Raw genomic sequence first — 23,160 nt, 5'->3', positions numbered from 1 at the left:
GCTGCCCTGTCTACAGCATCCTAGTCATTATTCCTTCCCACTTAACCTGTTCAGCCTCCTCTTGCAAATATGTGAGGATCTGGGGTGCTGCATCTGGAATGGTAGTTAGAGATATATAGCTGGATCTGAGGAGAAATGGGTGGCTTGAATAAGATTTTTAAATGTTTTGTGTGGTTTCAAAACCAGGAAAAATGGCGGTGTCCAAGAACATTATAATGTGTTTCAGTATGGATCTTTTTGAATTTATCCACTTGGAGCTTTTTTGGTTTCTTGGATGTGTAGATTCACAACTTTCATCAAAATTGGGAAGGTTTTGGCCATTATTTTTTCAAAACATTCTTTCTTCCCCTTTCTCTCTCTCTTCTCCTTTTGGGACTCCCATTAAGTATATATTCATACACTTGAAGTATTCCACAGGTCTCTTAGGTTCTGTTCATTTTTTCTTCATTCTCTTTTCTTTCTGCTCCTCAGACGATAATTTCAATTGACCTATTTTCAAATTAATTGATTATCTGAGCTTCCTAAGGGATATTTTCCATCAATTTCTCTTTTCTATGTAATACAGGGCCTAGTTCTAAAAGAATTAAGTGTGGAGATGGCCCTTTGGCATAGTAGGGCAATGATGAAGATGTGGAGCATGTTAGTGAGGACCTCTGCACAGAATTTATTAAAGCTGCATGAATTGAGAATGCATACTGGGAAGGCTTTGAGATTATATGGAGCTGCCTGGAATAGCTATAATGACCCTAGTATGGTTAGAGAACGTCAGAGATGTAGCAAGAACTTGAGGAGGTTTTCTCAGGCAAAGGATAAATTCTGGTTGGCCTGTTTACCAGAAACTTAATTTTTAACCTTCAGCAATTCCTCATCCAAGGATGTGGCCATATTTTGTGGAAAATCTCATCAACTGTTAGACTGATTCCTGACTAAAACCTAGACCTAGGCTCTCTTCTTCATCCAAAATGGACTGATTCTGGAGGACCTTTGTTTAGGCAGTTCCACTACAAACTCTTTGTCCATTGTTCAGTAGTCACGTAGAGGATAAATATAGCAAACTTGTTGTAGAGAAAGCCTTCCCACAAAGCCAGTGCAACCTGCTTCCCCACTGTGAAATATAATCACTCGCATTTTCATAAGCACTTTCATAATGCCCCCTTACCTCAGCAAGGATATTTCCCATCCTCGCTCCATTTATTGCTCACCCCTAATCCCCCTCTTTTTCTTTTTTAAAAGATTTTATTTATTTGAGAGAGAGAGAACACACAAGCAGAGGGAGGGGCTGAGGGAGAGGGAGAAGCAGACTCCCCACTGAGCAGGGAATCTGATGTGGGACTCAATCCCAGGACCCTGCGATCATGACCTCAGCAGAAGGCAGCTGCTTAACTGACTCAGCCACCCAGGCATCCCTTCCCCTTCTCTTTCTTGACCTCCTTTTTTGAGCCTTCCCTTAGTGGAACTTGGTGCTAAAGTACAGGATATACAGATGACCTATCACAAAGGAAAGGAAATGACCATTTATGATGAGATTTCTGCAGCAAGAGATATCAACTAGGTTTGGGAGAATTTCATATTGTCATTTCATCAAGTCTGGAGTATCTTGTTCTGCCACAAATTCAGTAGTATTGACTCTTGACAGTATACTAGTTTATTAAATCGGTCTAAGGAATTGTCAAAAATCCTAGTGTGGGATGATGGTGTGCCTTGCTGTGATGGAGAGTGATATGTGCCTGAATCTGAGCAGGGGTTACTGGAGATGAGTGTAGTGGCACTGAAGGCCCTGTTATGGGAGAGGCATACTTTGTATATCAAAAGGATGAGGGTTTGCCTTAGTTTTAGTTGTTTCTGTCTGTTTGGGATATATCTTTCTGAGAAAAAGAATCGTTTTTACAAATTGGTTGAGAAGCACTAGTTTATATTTTTATAACTTATGTGCTACTTGTTCAGATTACAACTATGTTAGACATTTTGCAAGTCATTTTATTTTATTATTTTATTATTTTACTTTATTTTATTTTTATTATGTTCAATTAGCCAACATAAAGTACATCATTAGTTTTTTATTGTTATGTTAATCACCATACATTACATCATTAGTTTTTGATGTAGTGTTCAATGATTCATTAGTTATGTATAACACCCAGAGCTCATCACCACACATGCCTGCCTTCATACCCATCACCTAGTTACCCATTCCCCCCAACCCCCTCACTTCTGTAACCCTCAGTTTGATTCCAGGAGTCTAGACTCTCTCATGCTTTTTCTCCCTCTCTGGATTCTTCCCATTCACTTTTCCCTCCCTTCCCCTGTGGTCCTTCGTGCTATTCCTTATGTTCCACATATAAGTGAAACCATATGATAATTGTCTTTCTCTGCTTGACTTATTTCACTTAGCATAATCCTTTCCAGTTCCATCCATGTCAATGCAAATAGTAGGTATTCATCCTTTCTGATGGCTGAGTAATATTCCATTGTATATATGAACCACATCTTTATCCATTCATCTATTGAAGGGCATCTTTTTCTTAATCTTTTATGTTATTTTAACTCCTTTCTATCCAGTAATTTTTATGTAACATTTTTACCCTACTTTTGTAATTTCTCATCTTTTCATATTTAAGAGGATTCTAGTGAAAAGAATTATCATACCATGACACAAATGTTTTTATTTTTCGTTCTAAGAACTAAAGTCTTATCCAATGATCTGAGCTGGATCTGGTTCCTTGTGTGAAGGCCAAGGGTGAGGGCTCTCTCCTGGACAAAAATGGACTGCCTGCTTAACCTAGGACTAAGAGATATTTTCATGAGAATGCATTATTTCAGTCATATATAGAGTAATTTTATTAGACTGCATATAACCCACAAGGGCCATTTCCCAGTGTCAGTGGGTTTACTCTCACATATTTGCACAGCAGAAACCCCTATAGGCATAACTCTTCTCTCAAGTACTTCCAGCTTTCTTTTTTTTTATTAATTAACATATAATGTATTATTTATTTCAGGGGTACAGGTCTGTGGTTCATCAGTCTTACACAATTCACAGTGCTCACAATAGCACATACCCTCTCCAATGCCCATCACCCAGCCACCTTATCCCTCCCACCCCCCTCCACTCCAGAAAACCTCAATTTGTTTCCTGAGATTAAGAGTCTCTTATTGTTTGTCTCCCTCTCTGGAATCATCTTGTTTCCTTTTTCCCTCCCTTCCCCTATGATCCTCTGTCTTGTTTCTCAAATTCTTCATATCAGTGAGATCATATGACAATTGTCTTTCTCTGATTAACTTATTTCGCTTAGCATAATACCCTCTAGTTCCATCCACGTCTTTGCAAATGGCAAGATTTCATTCCTTTTGATGGCTGCATAATATTCCATGCATATATATACCACATCTTCTTTATTCATTCATCTGTTGATGGAAATCTAGGCTCTTTCCATAGTTTGGCTATTGTGGACATTGCTGCTATAAACATTGGGGTACATGTGCCCCTTCAGATCCCTACATTTGTATCTTTAGGGTAAATACCCAGTAGTGCAATTGCTGGGTCGTATGGTAGCTCTCTTTTCAACTTTTTGAGGAACCTCCATACTGTTTTCCAGGGTGGCTGCACCAGCTTGCATTCCCACCAACAGTGTAGGAGGTTCCCCTTTCTCCACATCCTCACCAACATCTGTCGTTTCCTGACTTGTTCATTTTAGTCGTTCTGACTGGTATGATGTGGTATCTCATTGAGATTTTCATTTGTATTTCCCTAATGCCGAGTGATGTTGAGCACTTTTTCATATGTCTGTTGGCCATTTGGATGTCTTCTTTGGAAAAATGCTTCTTCATGTCTTCTGTCTATTTCTTGATTGGATTACTTGTTCTCTGGGTGTTGAGTCTGATAAGTTCTTTATAGATTTTGGGTACTAGGCTTTTATCTGATATGTCATTTACAAATATCTTCTCCCATTTTGTCGGTTGTCTCGTGGTTGTGTTGACTGTATCCTTTGCTGTGTAAAAGCTTTTTATCTTGATGAAGTCCCAATAGATCATTTTTACCCTTGCTTCCTTTGCCTTTGGCGATATTTCTAGGAAGAAGTTGTTACAGCTGAGGTTGAATAGGTTGCTGCCTGTGTTCTACTCAAGGATTTTGATGGCTTCCTGTCTCACATTTAGGCCTTTCATCAATTTTGAGTCTATTATTGTGTGTGGTGTAAGGAAATGGTCCAGTTTCATTCTTCTGCATATGGCTGTGCAATTTTCCCAACACCATTTGTTGAAGAGACTGTCTTTTTTCCACTGGACATTCTTTCCTGCTTTGGCAAAGATGAGGTGACCATAAAGTTGAGGGTCCATTTCTGGGCTCTCTATTCTGTTCCATTGATCTATGTGTCAGTTTTTGTGCCAGTACCATACTGTCTTGATGATTACAGCTTTATAATAGAGCTTGAAGTCTGGAATTGTGATGACACCAGCTTTGCTTTTCTTTTTCAACATTCCTCTGGGTGTTTGGGGTCTTTTCTGGTTCCATATAAATTTAAGAATTATTTGTTCAATTTCTTTGAAAAATGTTGATGGTATTTTGATAGGGGTTGCATTAAATGTGTAGATTGCTGTAGGTAGCATAGACATTTTCACAATATTTGCTCTTCCAATCCATGAGAATGGAACGTTTTTCCATTTCTTTGTGTCTTCCTCAATTTCTTTCATGAGTATTCTATACTTTTCTGAGTACAGATTCTTTGCCTCTTTGGTGAGGTTTATTCCTAGGTATCTTATTGCTTTGGGTGCAATTGTAGATGGGATTGACTCCTTAATTTCTCTTTCTTTTGTCTTGTTGTTTGTGTATAGGTATGACACTGATTTCTGTGCATAGATTTTATATCCTGCCACTTTACTGAATTCCTGTATGAGTTCTAGCAGTTTTGGGGTGGAGTCTTTTAGGTTGTCCACATAAAGTGTCATATTCTCTGCAAAGAATGAGACTTTGACTTCTTCTTTGCTGATTTGGATGCTTTTATTTCTTTTTGTTGTCTGATTGCTGGGGCTAAGACTTCTAGTACTATGTTGAATAGCAGTGGTGATAGTGGACATCCCTTCCATGTTCCTAACCTTAGTGGGAAAGCTCTCAGTTTTTCCCCATTGAGAATGATTCACTGTGAGTTTTTCATAGATGGCTTTTATGATACTGAGGTATGTACCCTCTATCCCTACACTGTGAAAAGTTTTAATCAAGAAAGGATGTTGCACTTTGTCAAATGCTTTTTCTGCATCTATTGAAAGGATCATATGGTTCTTGTTCTTTCTTCTATTAATGTATTGTATCACATTGATTGATTTGCAGATGTTGAACCAACCTTGCAGCCCAGGAATAAATCCCACTTGGTCATGGTGAATAATCCCTTTAATGTACTGTTGGATCTTATTGGCTAGTATTTTGGTGAGAATTTTGGCATCCACGTTCATCAGGGATACTGGTCTGTAGTTCTCCTTTTTGATAGGGTCTATGTCTGGTTTTAGGATCAAGGTGATGCTGGCCTCATAAAATGAGTTTGGAAGTTTTCCTTCCATTTCTATTTTTTGGAACAATTTCAGAAGAATAGGTATTAATTCTTCTTTAAATGTTTGGTAGAATTCCCCTGGGAAGCTATCTGGCCCTGGACTCTTGTTTGTTGGGAAATTTTTGATTATCACTTCAATGTCTTTGCTGGTTGTGCATCTGTTCAGGTTTTCTATTTCTTCCTGGTTCAGTTTTGGTAGTTTATACATCTCTAGGAATGCATCCATTTCTTCCAGATTATCTAATTTGCTGGCATAGAGTTGCTCATAATATGTTGTTATAATTGTTTGTATTTCTTTGGTGTTGGTTGTGATCTCTCCTCTTTCATTCATGATTTTATTTATTTGGGTCATTTCTCTTTTCTTTTTGATAAGTCTGGCCATGGGTTTATCAATCTTGTTAATTCTTTCAAAGAACCAGGTCCTAGTTTGGTTAATCTGCTCTACTGTTCTTTGGATTCTATTTCATTGATTTCTATTCTGATCTTTATTATTTCACTTCTCCTGCTGGGTTTAGGCTTTATTTGCTGTTCTTTCTCCAGCTCCTTTAGGTGTAGGGTGAGGCTGTGTATTTGAGACCTTTCTTGTTTCTTGATGAAGGCATGTATTGCTATATACTTTCCTTTAAGGACCACCTTTGCTGCATCCCAGAGATTTTGAACAGTTGTGTTTTCATTTTCATATGTTTCCATGATTTTTTAAAATTCTTTTTTTAATTTCCTGGTGAACCCATTTATTCTCTAGTAGGATGCTCTTTAGCCTCCATGTATTTGAGTTCTTTCTGACTTTCCTCTTGTGATTGAGTTCTAGTTTCAAAGCATTGTGGTCAGAAAATATGCAGGGAATGATCCCAATCTTTTGGTACTGGTTGAGACCTGATTTGTGACCCAGGATGTGATCTATTCTGAAGAATGTTCCATGGACACTAGAGAAGAAGGTGTACTCTGTTGCTTTAGGATGGAATGTCCTGAATATATCTGTGAAGTCCATCTGGTCCAGTCTGTCATTGGAAGCCTTTATTTCCTTGTTGATCTTTTAAATAGATGATCCATCCATTTCAGTGTGTGAGGTGTTAAAGACCCCTAATAATTTTGTATTACAGTTGATGTGTTTCTTTGATTTTGTTATTAATTGGCTTATATAATGGGCTGCTCCCACGTTAGGGGCATAGATATTTAAATTTTTATATCTTCTTGTTGGATAGACCCTTTAAGTATGATGTATTGTCCTTCCTCATCTCTTATTATAGTCTTTGGTTTGAAATATAATTTGTGTGATATAAAGACTGACACCCCAGCATTTTTTTTTGATGTCCATTAGCATGGTAAATGGTTTTCCACCCTTAACTTTAAATGTGGAGGTGTCTTTGGGTTTAAAGTGAGTCTCTTGCAGACAGCATATCGATGATTCTTGTTTTTTTTTTTTATTTTTTTTAAGATTTTATTTATTTGCAAGAGAGAGAATGAGAGACAGAGAGCATGAGAGGGAGGAGGGTCAGAGGGAGAAGCAGACACCCTGCTGAGCAGGGAGCCTGATGTGGGACTCGATCCCCGGACTCCAGGATCATGACCTGAGCCGAAGGCAGTCGCTTAACCAACTGAGCCACCCAGGTGCCCGGTTCTTGTTTTTTTTATCCAATCTGATACCCTGTGTCTTTTGACTGGGGCATTTAACCCATTTACATTCAGGGTAAATATTGAAAGATAGGAATTTAGTGCCATAGTATTGTTTGTAAGGTGACTGTTACTGTATATTGTCTCTGTTCCTTTTTGGTCTATGTTACTTTTAGGCTCTCTCTTTGCTTAGAGGACATTTTTCAATATTTCTTATAGGGTTGGTTTGGTGTTCACAAACTATTTGGGTTTTTGTTTGTCCTGGAAGCTTTTTATTTCTTTCTATTTTCAATGACAGCTTAGCTGGATATAGTATTCTTGGCTACACATTTTTCTTGTTTAGTGCCCTGAATATATCATGCCAGTCCTTTCTGGCCTGCCAGGTCTCTGTGGTTAGGTGTGTTGCCAATCTAATATTTCTACCATTGTAGGTTACAGACCTCTTGTCCCATTCTGCTTTCAGGATTTTCTCTGTGCCTCCAAGACTTCTGAGTTTTACTATTAGATGTCGGGGTGTTGACCTGTTTTTATTGATTTTGAGGGGGGTTCTCTGTGCCTCCTGGATTTTGATGCCTGTTTCCTTCTCTAAATTAGGAAAGTTTTCTTCTGTAATTTGCTCCAATATACCTTCTGCCCCTCTCTCTTTCTTCTTCTGGGATCCCTATTATTCTAATACTGTTTTGTCTTATGGTATCACTTATATCTCGAATTCTCCCCTTGGGATCCAGTAGCTGTTTATCTCTTTTTCTCAGTTTCTTTATTCTCCATCATTTGGTCTTCTATGTCACTAATTCTCTCTTCTGCCTCATTTATCCTAGCAGTTAAAGCTTCCATTTTTTACTGTACCTCATTAATAGCCTTTTTTATTTCGACTTGGTTAGATTTTAGTTCTTTTATTTCTCCAGAAAGGGATTCTCTAGTATCTTCTATGCTTTTTTCAGGCCCAGGTAATATCTTTATAATCATCGTTCTGAACTCTAGTTCCAACATCTTACTAATGTCCGTACTGATTAGGTCCCTGGAAGTCAGTACTGCCTCTTTTTCTTTTTTTTTGAGGTGAGTTTTTCCGTCTTATCACTTTGTCCAGAGGAGAATAGATGAATGAGATAACAAAATGCTAAAAGGGTAACAGAGACCCCACAAAAATACACACTAAAGAAATCAGAAGAGACCCGAAACTGGGGGGGAAAAAAAAAGAAAAAAAAAAGAATATGATAAGGCTGGTGAATAGAACATAACCACACACTAGATTTTGGGTGTATTTTGGTCTGTTAGACAAAATTGCCTCCCAAAATTTTATAGAAAGAAAAACTTATATATAGAAAGATAAGGGTAAATACGATGAAGAGATAGAATATGAGTGTAATGATGAAAATTTTAAAAGATTTTAAAAAAAGAATTGTTCAGATTAGAATTTGGTTGAAAATAGAAAGACGAAAAATTAGAAAACAACAAAAAAAAGAGAGGGGCGCCTGGGTGGCTCAGTCGTTAAGCATCTGCCTTCGGCTCAGGTCATGATCCCGGGGTCCTGGGATCGAGCCCCACATTGGGCTCCTGTTCAGCGGGGAGCCTGCTTCTCCCTCTCCCACTCCCCCTGTTTGTGTTCCCTCTATTGCTGTCTCTCTCTGTCAAATAAATAAATTTTTAAAAAATTAAAAAAAAAAGAGAATGTGATCAGGCGGGAGACTAGAGCAGAGCCATACACTAGATTTAGGGTATATTTTGGTCTTTTAGAAGAAAGTGTATCCCAAAATTTTAAAGAAAGAAAAACATATATGCACAAAAAATAAGGTTAAATACAGTGAAGTGATGGAATATGAGTGTAAAAATAAAAATTTATAAAGATTTAAAAAAAGAAATTGTTAAGATGTTGGTTGAAAAAGGAAAGGAGAAAAATTCTCAAAAAATAGAAAAGAGAAGAAAAAAATAAAGAAAATTTAAAAAATGAACTTTGAAAGACTAAAGATTTCACAGGGCAACCCTGCCAGGACCCCTCTCACTCTTGAGAGCTTTTTCTGTATCTTCACTCAATAAACTTCTACTGCTTTACTTACCAAAAAAAAGAATCATGGGGAAAAAGCCATGAATTCTATGGGCTGTACTCCCATAGCACTGGAGTTTTGCAGATCTCACTGATCAGGAAACTGGGTCATGACTGATCTGGGGGAGGGGCCTGTTGCAGTGATCCTCAAATGTATTTGCCCAAGGAGGAATTGCACTGCCCTTGCCAGGGGCCAGGCTAAGTAATCTGCCTGGGTTTGCTCTCAGTAGCTTTTGTTCCCTGAAAGCTTTCCATACAGCTTTGGAGGTCGAGAATGAAAATGGCGGCCTCCCAGTCTCTGGCCCCGGAGGACCCAAGAACTTGGGGCCCCAGTCCTCAGTGAGCCTTCAGAGAAAAGCGGTCAATCACTCCTGTCTCTCTGGTCTCCGGCTGCAGTCCGTGCTCACTGGGCTTGTGACCGAGCATTTCTATCTCTGGCACACGACCCTGTTTGGAGTTTCCAAACCTAGCAGATTCCTATTGTGTGCTCCCACACCACTCCTCCTGGGGGAGGAAGGGGAGTCTCCCCGGATCTGCCGCTTCTTGGGTCCCTGCTGGAAGAGTAGTGGTCTTACTGTGCTGTGGATCATGGTTTATGGCAACCCCGAGCTGAGAGCCCACTCTTTAGCTCCGTCTTTGCAGGCGGCTTCCCCACTCTGATACCTGGGAGCTCTGCCACCCTCAGGCACCCCTGGGCTTTCTGTGACCCGGGGGGTCCTGAGACCACACTGTTCCAGGGAGTGTTCCACCTCCCGCTTAGCCACTAGAGCAATGCCCCTCAGCAAAGTGGACTTCTAAAAGTTCCAATTTTGTGCTTAGCTGCTCTATTGCTTGCTGGTAGCTGGCTGACGGAGGTTCCCTCCCCCCGTGGTCTATCTTCCTGTATTATAGCCTCAGATTCACTTCTCCGCATATCCTACCTTCCATAAAGTGGTCACTTTTCTGTTCATAGAATTGCTGCTATTTTTTTCTTCAATCTCATGTTGATTTTGTAGGTGTTCAGAATCATTTGATAACTAGCTGAATTCCTCAAGTAATTCCAGCTTTCAAGCACCAGGTCTTTCTTCTCTTTCCACCTTTTCACTAAACTTCTGAACTTAGTGTATTTTATCTCCCCCTCAGAGATATTTCCAGGATCCATTCAGTATCTCTCATTTTTTGTAGAAATGTTTAATTCTCATGTAGTTTATATCTCAATTCTTATATATTCCACCCAGTACTTAAAATACAAGCCACAAGTTCAGTAGCTACATCTTGGTATTGTTGAATGTTGAGTGTTGAGTCAGAGAGCATTGAGAAGGTGATATATGGTCTTGGTCTGATGTTTTGTGAGGGTCAAAAATTAAAGTCCTAATCTAGGCAAAGATGACTTGAAGTGTATGTGATGGTAATGAAGGTCCTGGTATGATGAAGGATTTACGTCATTTATGGGATTAAGAGATTTCCTTGTTCTTAGTTGTTTCTGACTGTTTATCTTTACAGAAGGGGCTGCAGTCCTATCTTCCTCAAGATGAGAAGAATATGAATGAAGATGTTAAATTAACTGTGGTCACAACAATTTCATGAAAATAGTAAACAGGTATATATAATTGGTATACTTATTTATTTGTATATTTTTGTCTTGAGATTTTAAGTGCATAATAGTTGTGCACTCTGTGTCATTTTCCCCAGATGTTTCTATTAAGCATTTTTTTTAAATTTAAGCATAAAAATAATTTCTTGGACTTTTACTTCTGGGAAGATGATATAGACATACATTTCTCCACTCTTCCTGGTAAGTAAAACTAAAATCCTGGACATTATACACAAAACAGAAATAAGACTTTGAAAGCTGGAGAAAATAAGGAACAGGAGTTATGGATCTCAGGTCCTGAGGAACAATATCATGGTGAGTTTCATTGGTTTTCTTTTTGCCTAATATACCCCATACTGGGTACTGGAAAAGGTGGCAAACTAGAAAATTAAAACTATGCATACAAAAAGAGTCCCAAGAAATCCTGCTCACCATAGCCAAGGGACCTGGAAAGGAGAATGCTAACATAGCAAATTTTTAGACATAATTGTTCTTCTCCAGTCAAACATCACAGGAAAACTCTGCCCCCACCCCAACCCCACCAAAGGCAAGGTGTGATCCTAGACTTCCACCTTCAGCAGGCTGTAACAAGAGTTCAAACTCCCTCTCTCCAACCATGGTGGTTTCAAACAAGTCAGAGAAAGGATCCAGGACTTTTATCCCCACACAGTGATAACAGCTTCCCTTCTAAAGTGTCAGTGAAGACCACATGGGGAATCTGGATTTCTACCCCTACCCAGCAGTACCAAGTTACCTCTTTCCCTCCCCATTTCCATTGTACCACTGGAGGTCCAGTGGAGAATTAGGACTATCACAACCACCATAGTGGAGGTCACCAGACGAGTAGTAATGAGGCATTCCTGACTCTCCCAGAGAGTGAGATATTAAATTGAGGCTTAATGGAGAGCTGAACCCCCAATCCCAATCAGCAGTACTGAGAAGCTCCCACCAAGTGTGAATGGAGGCCAAGTGGGAAACTTGAACTTCTATTTGGACCTGGCAATAGCAAGGAGGCATCTTATCATTCCCTGTTAGAGCAGTGTGAAAGCAAGCTAAATAAAATGCAAAGTTTAAATTAAATCCAGAATCTCATAACATAAAACCCCCAATGTCCACATTTGATCAAAAGTTATTTTCAGGGGCACCTGGGTGGCTTAGTCGTTTAAGCGTCCAACTCTTGGTTTTGGCTCAGGTCATGATCTCAGGGTCAGGAGATCAAACCCCTCGTGGGGTGCTGCTCTCCCTCCCCCTCAACCCCTTCCCCCTCTCTAAAATAAATAAATAAAATCTTTAAAAAGTTATTTTCAGACTTAGAAACAGGCATATCTCAACATGAATGAATATAAAAGACAATATATACCAAAATCAACATACAGAAATGTTAAAATTATCTTGCAAAGATTTTAAGCCAGCCATCCTAAAAATGCTTCAATGAAGAATTATGAACACATTCAAGAAAAAATAAATAAAAGGGACGCCTGGGTGGCTCAGTTGGTTAAGCATCTGCCTTCGGCTCAGGTCATGATCCCAGGGTCCTGGGATCGAGTCCCACATCGGGTTCCTTCCTCAGTGGGGAGCCTGCTTCTCCCTCTGCTGCTCTCCTTGCTTGTGCTAACTCTCTCTCTGACAAATAAATAAAATCTTTAAAAAGAAAAAGAAAATAGAAACTGTCAGCAATGAAGTAGAATGTCTCATCAAAAAAAAAAAGATAATTTAAAAAAGAGATGAAAAATACAATAACCAAAATTAAAAACTCAGTGAATGGGTTGAACAGCAGAGTGGAGAGGCCAGAAGCAATAATCATTGAAATTGAAGATAAAATGATAGAAATTATTCTATCTGAACAACAAAAAGTAAATAGACTAAAAAAAATGAAAAAAATCTCAAGGACTTATAGGACACTAACAGAAAATATAACATTTGTCTTATTAAATCCCATAGGAGAAGAGAAAAAGAGTAGAGCTTAAAGGTATTTGAAAACATAATGTTTGAAATTCCCCAAATTTGCCAGAGGACATAAAACTAGATATAGAAGAGGCTGATTTTATCTTATTTTATTTCTTAAAATAAGCTAGAAACAGAGAGGGAGGCAAACCATAAGAGACTCTTAACTACAGGAAACAAACAGTGTTGCTGGAGGGGATGTGGGGGTAGATGTCATAATTGGGTGATGGGCATTAAGGAGGGCACTTGATGTATGAGCACCAGATGTTATATGCAACTGATGAATCACTAAATTCTCCCCATGAAACTAATAATACACTATATGTTAACTAAATTGAAATTAAATAAAAAAAATTCATGAAAGAAGCTGAGATAATGCCATATGAGATTAAACCCAAAGAAATCCATACCAAAACACTTCATAGTCAAATATCTGAAAACTAAACCAAGAAAAAAAAAGAGCTTCAAAGTACTGAAAAAGAAAGGTTACTTTACCTATAAGGAAAAACAAGTTAATGACAGTGGATTTTTCATCAGAAACCATGAAGGATAGGGGTGCCTGGGTGGTTCAGTTGGTTAAGCAGCTGCCTTCGGCTGGGGTCATGATCTGAGTCCTGAGAACCAGCCCCACATAGGGCTCCCTGCTCAGTGGGGAGTCTGCTTCTCTCTCTCCCTCTGCTGCTCCCCCTACTTGTGCTCTCTCACTCATGCACTCTCTTAAGTAAATAAATAAAATCTTTAAAAAAATCCACGGAGGTTAGAAAGAAGTTCATATCATTTTTCAAGTGCTGAAAGAAAGGAAATAGGAAGCTAGAATCCTCTATCATAAAAAAAAAATCAGGAATGGAGAAAAATGAAGACATTCTCAGATGAAGGAAAACAGAAAATTGTTCACCACCATACCTGTCCTAAAATAATGGCTGAAGGTAGTTCTTACACAACAAGTAAATGATGAAAGAAGGATGAGCACTGGGTATTATATGCAACTGATGAGATACTGAACTCTACATCTGAAACTAATGATGTAGTGTATGTTGGATAATTGTAATTAAATTTAAAAAAATCAAAAGGAAGAGAAAAATGACATAGTAAACAAAGATATGGGTAAATACAATATACTTTCCTTCTCTTCTTGAGTTTTCTAAATTATGTTTGATAGTTGAAGCAAAAATTATAATGCTGTCTGATGTGTTTCTACATGTATGTAGAAAAAATATTTAAGATGATTATTTTATGATCAGGGAAGGGTAAATGGATGTAAAGGGTGTTTAGATTTTTACCTTGCACTTGAACTAATTAAATGATACCACTAGACTCTGTAAAGTTATGTATATATAATGAAATACCTAGAAAAACTACTAACAAAATTATAAAAAGAGATACACATAGATCAAATAGAAAGCAAAAAAGGCCAAAATGTATCAATAATTACGTTAAGGATAAATGGACAAAATATATCAATCAAAAGACTGATATTGGCAGAATGGATTGCAAACATGATCCAGTAATTTGCTGTCTCATAATCATGACAAATACAGGAACATAGGCAGAATAATAGTAAAAAAGTATATATATACTCACAGTCATGAAATGTAAACACCACAATTGAAAGATGATTTTGTCAAATTGAGTTTAACAACAGCACCTGACTATAAGAAACCTACAGGAAATAAACTCATACTAAGAACTATATATATTAAAGCAGGAGTGGTTATACTATCACATAAAATAGATTTCAGAACTAAGAAAATGACCATAGACAAAAAGGGACATTATCTAATTATCAAAGGGTTATTTCACCAAGAGGATATAGCAATCTAAGTGTGTATGCAAAAATCCACAGAGCTGCAAAATATGTGAAGCAAAACCTGGAAGAGCTGAAATGAGAAACAGAAAAATACAAAATTATAGTTAGGGATTTCATCACCTTACTTTCAGAAATTGATAGAACTACTAGACAGAAAATCAGCAAGGGTATAGAAAAATTGAATTAGAAACAGAAGGAAAACTTCCAAACTTCCAAACCCTGATCCCAATACCAGGCAAAGACCCCATCAAAAAGGAGACTTACAGACCAATATCCCTGATGAACATGGATGCCAAAATACTCGACAAGATCCTAGACAATATGATCCAACAGCACATTAAAAGGGTTATTCACCACGACCAGGTGAGATTTATTCCTAGGATGCAAGGGTGGTTCAACATTCACAAATCAAACAATGTGAGAGATCACATTAACAGAGAACAGAAACATATGATCTTTTCAACAGATGCAGAAAAAGCATTTGACAAAATACAGCATCCTTTCCTGATTAAAACCCTTCGGACTGTAGGGATAGAGGGAACATTCCTCAATATAATAAAAGCCATCTATTAAAAGACCACAGTGAATATCATTCTCAATGGGTAAAAGCTGAGAACTTTTATATTAAGGTCAGGAACACAACAGAGATGCCCACTCTAACCACTTTTGTTCAACATAGTCCTAGCCTCTGCAATCAAACAAAAAGAAATAAAAGGCATTCAAATTGGTAAAGAAGATAAATTCTCTCTTTTCACAGATGAGATGACACTTTATGTGGAAAACCCAAAAGACTCCACCCCCATATTACTAGAACTCATACAGCAATTCAGCAACATGGCAGGATAGAAAATCAATGCACAGAAATCAGTTGCATTTCTAGATACTAACAATATGACTGAAGAAAGAAAATTAATGAATTGATTCCATTTACAATAGCACCAAAAACGATCAGATACCTAGGAATAAACCTAAACAAAGAGGTAAAGAATCTCTACTCTAGAAACTACAGAACACTTATGAAAGAAATTGAGAAAGACGTGAAGAGATGGAAAAACATCCCATGTCCAAGGATGGGAAGAGTAAACATTGTGAAAATGTCTGTCCTGCCCAGAGCAATCTACACTTTTAATGTCATCCCTATCAAAATACCATTGACATTTTTCACAGAGCTGGAACAAACAATCCTACAATTTGTATGGAACCAGAAAAGACCCTAAATCGCCAGGGGATTGTTGAAAAAGAAAACCAAAGCTGGCGGCATCACAATGCCTGACATCAAGCTCTATTACAAAGTTGTGATCATCATGACAGCATGGTATTGGCACAAAAACAGACACATAGATCAAAGGGACAGAATAGAGAGCCCAGACATAGACCCTTAACCCTATGGTCAAATAATCTTTGACAAAGCAGGAAAAAATATCCAATGTAAAAAAGATAATCTCTTCAATAAATGGTGCTGGGAAAACTGGAAAGCCACATGCAGAAGAATGAAACTTGACCATTCCCTTACATGATACACAAAGATAAACTCAAAATGGATGAAAGACCTCAATATGCGACAGGAATCCATTAAAATCCTAGAGAAGAATATAGGCAGTAACCTCTTTGACATCAGCCACAGCAACTTCTTTCAAGACATGTCTCTAAAGGCAAGGGAAACAAAAGTAACAATGAACTTTTGGAACTTCATTAAGGTAAAAATCTTCTGCACAGCAAAGGAAACAGTCAACAAAACTAAGAGGCAACCCATGGAATGGGAGAAGATATTTACAATTGACATCACAGATGAAAGGCTGGTATCCAAGATCTATAAAGAACTTCTCAAACTCAACACCCAAAAAACAAATATTCAAGTCAAGAAATGGGCAGAAGACATGAACAGACACTTCTTCAAAGAAGACATACAAATGGTTTCACTCATATGTGGAACAGAAGGAATAGTGCAGAGGACTACAGGGGAGGGGACAGAAAAGTGAATGGGAAGAAACCAGAGAGGGAGACAAAGCATGAGAGACTCTGGACTCTGGGAACCAAACTGAGGGTTACAGAAGAGAGAGTGTTGGGCGGATGGGGTAACTGGGTAATGGGTATTAAGGAGGGCACGTGTGGTGAGCATTGGGTGTTATACGCAACTAATGAATCATTGAACATTACATCAAAAACTAGTGGTGTGTTATATGTGGGCTAATTGAACATAATAAAAAAAAGAAAATAAATAAATAAGTAAAATAATTGTTTGGTAGAATTCACTCTTGAATCCATCTGGTAATTGACTTGTTGTTTTTTGGTAGTTTTTTGTTTACCAATTCAACTTTGTTACTAGTGATTAGTTTGTTCAGATACTCTATTTCTTCCTGACTCAGCTTTAGAAGATTGTATGTTTCTTGGAATTTATCCATTTCTTCTAGGTTTTCCAACTTGTTAGCATATACTTTTTTATAGTATTCTCTTATATTCTTTGTATTTTTGTGGTTAGTTATTATTTTCATTATTTATTTTATGTTATCATTCTTTTATTTTCACATTAAGTTTGGCTAAGCATCTATCAATTTTGTTTATCTTTTCAAAGAACCAGTTTTTGGTTTTATTTTATTTTTTATTTGTTTTCTTTCAATTTTTCTTTTAATTCAAATTAGTTCACATATATTGTAGTATTAGTTTCAGGGGTAGAATTTAGTGATTCATCGGTTGCATATAACACCCCAGTGTTCATTACATCAAGTGCCCTCCTTAATGCCCATCACCCAATTACCATCTCCCCACACCCACCTCCCCTCCACTACCCTCAGTTTATTCCCTATACCTAAGAGTTTCTTATGGTTTTTCTCCCTCTCTGTCTTTATCTTATTTTATTTTTCCTTCCCTTCCCTTCTGTTCATCTGTTTTGCTTCTTAAATTCCACATATGAGGGGCGCCTCAGTGGGTTAGGTGACTGCCTTTGGCTCAGGTCATGATCTCAGGGTCCTGGGATTGAGCCCCGCATCGGGCTCCTTGCTCAGTGGGAAGCCTGCTTCTCTCTTTCCCACTCCCCCTGCTTGTGTTCCCTCTCTTGCTGTCTCTCTCTCTGTCAAATAAATAAATAAAATCTTTTTTTAAAAAGATCTTTTTGATGGCTGAGTAATACTCCACTGTGTGTGTATGTATGCATACATACATTATATATATATATCATAAGCCATATATATAACATACATCATAATATAATATGATCATAAATCATATATATATATAACATAAATCAACAAACATCTTCAAAATAGAAATATTGACCTTCCTTATCACAGGGGTAATCCTAGGGTTGGTAACAATTTCTACTTCTCTGCCTTTTGTCCAAAGTGTCTATTTCTGGCAGGGCAAGATTATATTTTATATATACATAATATTCCAAGTTTGAAATATCCCAGCACCTGTTGACTGAGACTTTGTTCAATGTACCCTGGAGGAATTTACGGAAATCAAAATTCATCTCACACTAGGTGATGTGCACATTGTTAATCTTGTTATTCCATTTTAAAATGCTTTACTTGCCTTTGGGGATCCTGTGCAGGGATCACTCTGCCTTCAGAAGTTCTCTAGCTTAAATTGTATATTTAGCCTTAGTTAGAAATAACTGAGGTATGAACAGAAACAATTTGATTCCTACACTTGGCTGTGCTCAGCTAAGACATTAATCACAGTTGTGGCTCCCAAAGTAGCATAGAGAAGTGAAGCTATTTCTGCATAATAGGTCAACTATGTGTAAAGGGCAAGGGAGGCTAGCATAGGGTCCCTTAATCTTTACAATGACAATAATATATATTTTATGCAAGCAATTCAAAATTTTGTGGAGGGGAACCTTAGGCTACAGTCCTGAATTATGCATGGAAAAAAACTGGTCCTGGCACCAAAGAGACTTTATACCTGCTACCTGGGAAAAGCAAAGACAATAACTGTCAGGAAATCCTGCTTCCTGCTGAACTGCATCCCAGAATACATCAGGGACTTTGACTGAATGAAATTGAACAGAACACACAGTCCCTAAATAGACACTACAGATAAATGGGAGATGTGGCAGTTTACCCTTGGCCCTTCCTCAGTCCCTGTAAGATAGCCTTGCAAGACAAAGACACATTCTCTAACCCAAAAACTGGTAGAGGTGAGCTAAACACACTCAAATTTCTTCTTGGCAACTGCCTCAGGCCATTTTTACTTTTTTCTTCGAAGATTTTATTTATTTGACAGAGAGAGAGAGAGAGAACACAAGCAGGGGCAGCGGCAGGCAGAGGGAGAGGGAGAAGCAGGCTTCCCGCTGAGCAGGGAGTCAACGTGGTGCTCGATCCCAGAGTCCTGGGATCATGACCTGAACGGAAGGGAGTCACTTAACCAACTGAGCCACCCAGGCGCCCCAGGCCATTCTCACTTTTAATTGACTTTCTCTTACACTACCATCTCTCACTGATTCCAAACTCTTGGATCTGTCCGCATTAGAGACTTTGAGATTGCTCTAGGTCTTTGGATTTTATTCTGTTGAATAGGCTTTCTTGGTTTTTGCATATCTAATGAATATGGAACTACAATGTAGTTAACCTTTCTAACCCTCAGAACTTTTACTGCCTTGAATAAGAGCTCCTGTTCTAGTTATTGTATCCACCCAAGCCAATAAAACTCTACCTTCAAACATATACCTTAAATAAATAATATTCCCACATGACATTTCTTTCTCCTTATATTATAAAAATGCCTTTAAACTATATATTGAATGTGTTCTCTCTTACATATTATATATAATTTAATTATGTATACATACTACTGTTAATGTTTTCATTATTTTTAAGTTTTTACTTTCATTCCAGTTAGTGAACATAGAGTGTTATATTGATTTCAGGTGTACAATATAGTTATTCAACAATTCCATTCATCACCCAGTACTCATCAGGACAAGTGCAGTCTTTGATCCCCATTACCTATTTAACCCAACCCCCCACTGACCTCCCCTTTGATAACCATCTGTTTCTTCTCTATAATTGAGTCTGTTTCTTGATTTATCTCTCTCTCTTTTTTTTCCTTTGCTCATTTGATTCTTAAATTCCAAATATGAGTGAAATCATATGGTATCTGTCTTTCTCTGACTGAGACATTTCAGTTAGCATTATATCTCTAGCTCCATCCTTGTCCTTGCAAATGGCAAGAGTCCATTCTTTTCTATGGCTGAGTAATATTCCATTGTGTATATATACCACTTCTTATTTACCCATTAATCAATTAATGGCTGAGTAATATTCCATTGTGTATATATACCACTTCTTCTTTATCCATTCATCAATTGATGCATACTTCAGCAACTTCCATGATTTGGCTATTATAAATAATGCTGCTATACACATCAGGGTGCATGTATCTCTTTGAATTAGTGTTTTCGTATTATATCGGTAAATACTCAGTAGTGTGATTCCAGGATCATAGAATAGTTTTATTTTTAATGTCTGAGAAACCTCCGTACTCTTTTCCACAGTGGCCGAACCAGCTTATATTCCCACCAACAGTGCATGAGTGCTCCCTTTTTTTCCACAACCCTGTCATCACCTATTGTTGATGTTAGCCATTCTGACAGGTGTAAGGTGATATCTCATTGTAGGAATTTTTTTCTCTGTGAAAAAATGGTGTTCATATTTTATAGTGATTATATTAAACATGTAAATTGCTTTGGGTAATATACACACTTTAACAATATTTGTTCTTCAGATCCATGAACATGGAATGCCTTTCCATTTATTTGTGTCATCTTCAATTTTTTCTTCAGTGTTTTATAGTTTTCAGAAGAAAGATCTTTCACCTCTTTGATTAGGATTATGCCTAGGTATCTTATGTTATTTTGGGCAAGTGTACATGGGATTGATTCCTCACGTTCTCTTTCTGGTGTTTCATTATTGGTGTACAGAAATGCAACAGATTTCTGTACATTCATTTTGTATCCTGCAACTTTACTGAGTTCATGTATCAGTTCTAGCAATTTTCTGGTAGAGTCTTTCAGGTTTTCTATATGTATTCTCATGTCATCTGCAAACAGTGAAGGTTTGACTTCTTCCTTGCTGGTATGGATGCCTTTTATTTCTTTGTGTTGTCTGACTGATGTGGCTAGGACTTCCAGTACTATGTTAAATAACAGTGGTGAGAGTCTTGTTTCTGACCATGGAGGAAAAGCTCTCAGTTAATCTCCATTGATGATGATATTAGGGTTTTGAGTATACAGTCTTTATTATGTTGAGGTACATTCCCTCTAATCCTAGTTTGTTGAGGGTTTTTATCATGAATGGATGTTATACTTTGTCAAATGCTTTTCCTGCAACTATTGAAAGAATAATATGGCTCTTACACTGTCTTTTAATAATGTGGTGTATCACATTGATTGATTTGTCAATATTGAATCACACTTGCAACCCAGGAATCAATCCCACTTGATCATGGTGAATGATTCTTTTAATGTACTGTTGGATTCGGTTTGCTAGAATTTTGTTGTAAATTTTTACATCCATGTTCATCAGGGATATTGGCCTGTAGTTATCTTTTTTAGTGGAATCTTAACCTGGTTTTGGAACCAAGATAATGCTGGCCCTCATTGAATGAATTTGGAATTTTCTTTTCTTTCTAGTTTTTACAATAGCTTGAGAATAGGTATTAAGTCTTCTTTAAAAGTTTTGTAGAATTTGACTGTGAAGCAATCTGGGCCTGGACTTTTGTTCATTGGGAGGTTTTTTTTTGACTACTGATTCAATTTCTTTACAGGTTAATGGTCTGTTTGAGTTTTCTATTTCTTCCTATTGCAGTTTTGGTACTTTATATGTTTCTAGGAAATTATCCATTTCTTCTAGTTTGTCCAATTTTAGGCATGTAGTTTTCCATAATATTCTCTCATAATGATTTCTATTCCTCTGCTGTTGTTATTTCTCTTCTCTCATTTGTGATTTTTTTTTTTATTTGAGTCCTTTCTCTTTTCTTTTTGATAAGTATGGCTAGCAGTTTATCAGTTTTATTATTTTTTTCAAAGAACCAGTTCCTGATTTCATTGATCTGTTCTATTGTATATTTTTTTAGTTTCTATATCATTTATTCCTGCTCTAATTTTTATTATTTCCTTCTTATGTCTGCTTTAGGGTTCATTTGTTTTTTTTGTTTTGTTTTGTTTTACTTTTAACTTTTTAAAAAATTATGTTCAGTTAGCCACTGTATAGTATATAATTAGTTTTTGATGTAGTGTTCAATGATTCATTAGTTAAGTACCCAGTGCTCATCACAACACGTGCCCTCAATACCCATCACCCTGTTACCCCCTTCTCCAACCCTCCTCACCTCTGAAATCCTCAGATTGTTTCCCAGGGTCTCTAGTCTCTCAAGGTTCATCTCCCTCTCTGATTTCTCCCCCTTTGGATTTCCCTCCCTTCCCCTATGGTCCTCCATGCTATTGCTTTTGTTCCACATATGAGTGAAACCATATGATAATTGTCTTTCTCTGCTTGATTTACATCACTTAACATAATCCCCTCCAGTTCCATCCATGTCAATACAAATGGTGGGTATTCATCGTTTCTGATGGCTGAATAATATTCCATTGTGTATATGTACCACATCTTCTTTTCTAGCTCCTCTAGTGGTAAAAGTTAGGTTGTTTTTTGTTGTTGTTGTTGTTGTTGTTGTTGTTTTTGAGACTTTTCTTGATGCTTAAGGTAGACATGTATTGCTATACACTTCCCTTTTAGGACCACTTCTGCTGCATCATGAAGGTTTTGGACCATTGAGTTTTCATTTTCATTTTCTTCCATGTATTTTTTTTTATTTCTTCTTTCATTTCCTGGTTAACCCATTCATTGTTTAGTAACATGTTGTTTAACCTCCATGTATTTGTGGTCTTTCCAAATTTTCTCTTATGGTTGGATTCTAGTTTTGTAGCATTTTGGTCAGAACATATGCATGGTATGATCTCAATCTTTTTGTACTTGTTGAGGCCTAACCTAATATGTGATCTATTCAAGAGAATGTCCATGTGCACATGACAAGAATGTGTATTCTGCTGTTTCAGGATGGAATGTTCTGAATATATTTGTTAAGTCCATCTGGCCCAGTGTGTCATACAAAGCCATTGTTTCCTTGTTGATTTTCCATTTAGATGATCTGTTCATTGATTTAAGTAGAGTACTAAAGTCCCCTACTATTATTGTATTACTATCAATGAGTTCCTTTAGGTTTGTTATTAATTGTTTCATATATTTGTGTGCTCCCATTTTGGGTGCATGGATATTTACAATTGTTAGATCATCCTGCTGGACTGTACCTTTTATTATGATATAGTGTCCTTTTATGTCTCTCATTTTAAAGTCTAGTTTTTCTGATAGAAGTATTGCTACTCTGGCTTTCTTTTGATATGTATTTGCATGATAAATATTTCTTCATCCCTTCACTTTCAACCCACAGGTGTCTCTAGGTCTAAAACGAGTCTCTTGTAGGAAGCATATAGATGAGTTTTGTTTTCTTATCTATTCTGTCATCCAATGTCTTTTGATGGGAGTGTTTAGTCTATTCACATTCAGAGTAATTATTGATAGATGTGTATTTGTTGCCATTTTATAACTTGTTTTGTCATTGTTCCTGGAGATTTGCTCTGTTCCTT

This window comes from Leptonychotes weddellii, chromosome X (assembly GCF_054177405.1).
Source record: "Leptonychotes weddellii isolate Sample4059 chromosome X, ASM5417740v2, whole genome shotgun sequence".
Classification (NCBI taxonomy): Eukaryota; Metazoa; Chordata; class Mammalia; order Carnivora; family Phocidae; genus Leptonychotes; species Leptonychotes weddellii.
The sequence above is the reverse complement of the archived record's forward strand: the minus strand, read 5'-3'. Positions refer to the sequence as shown.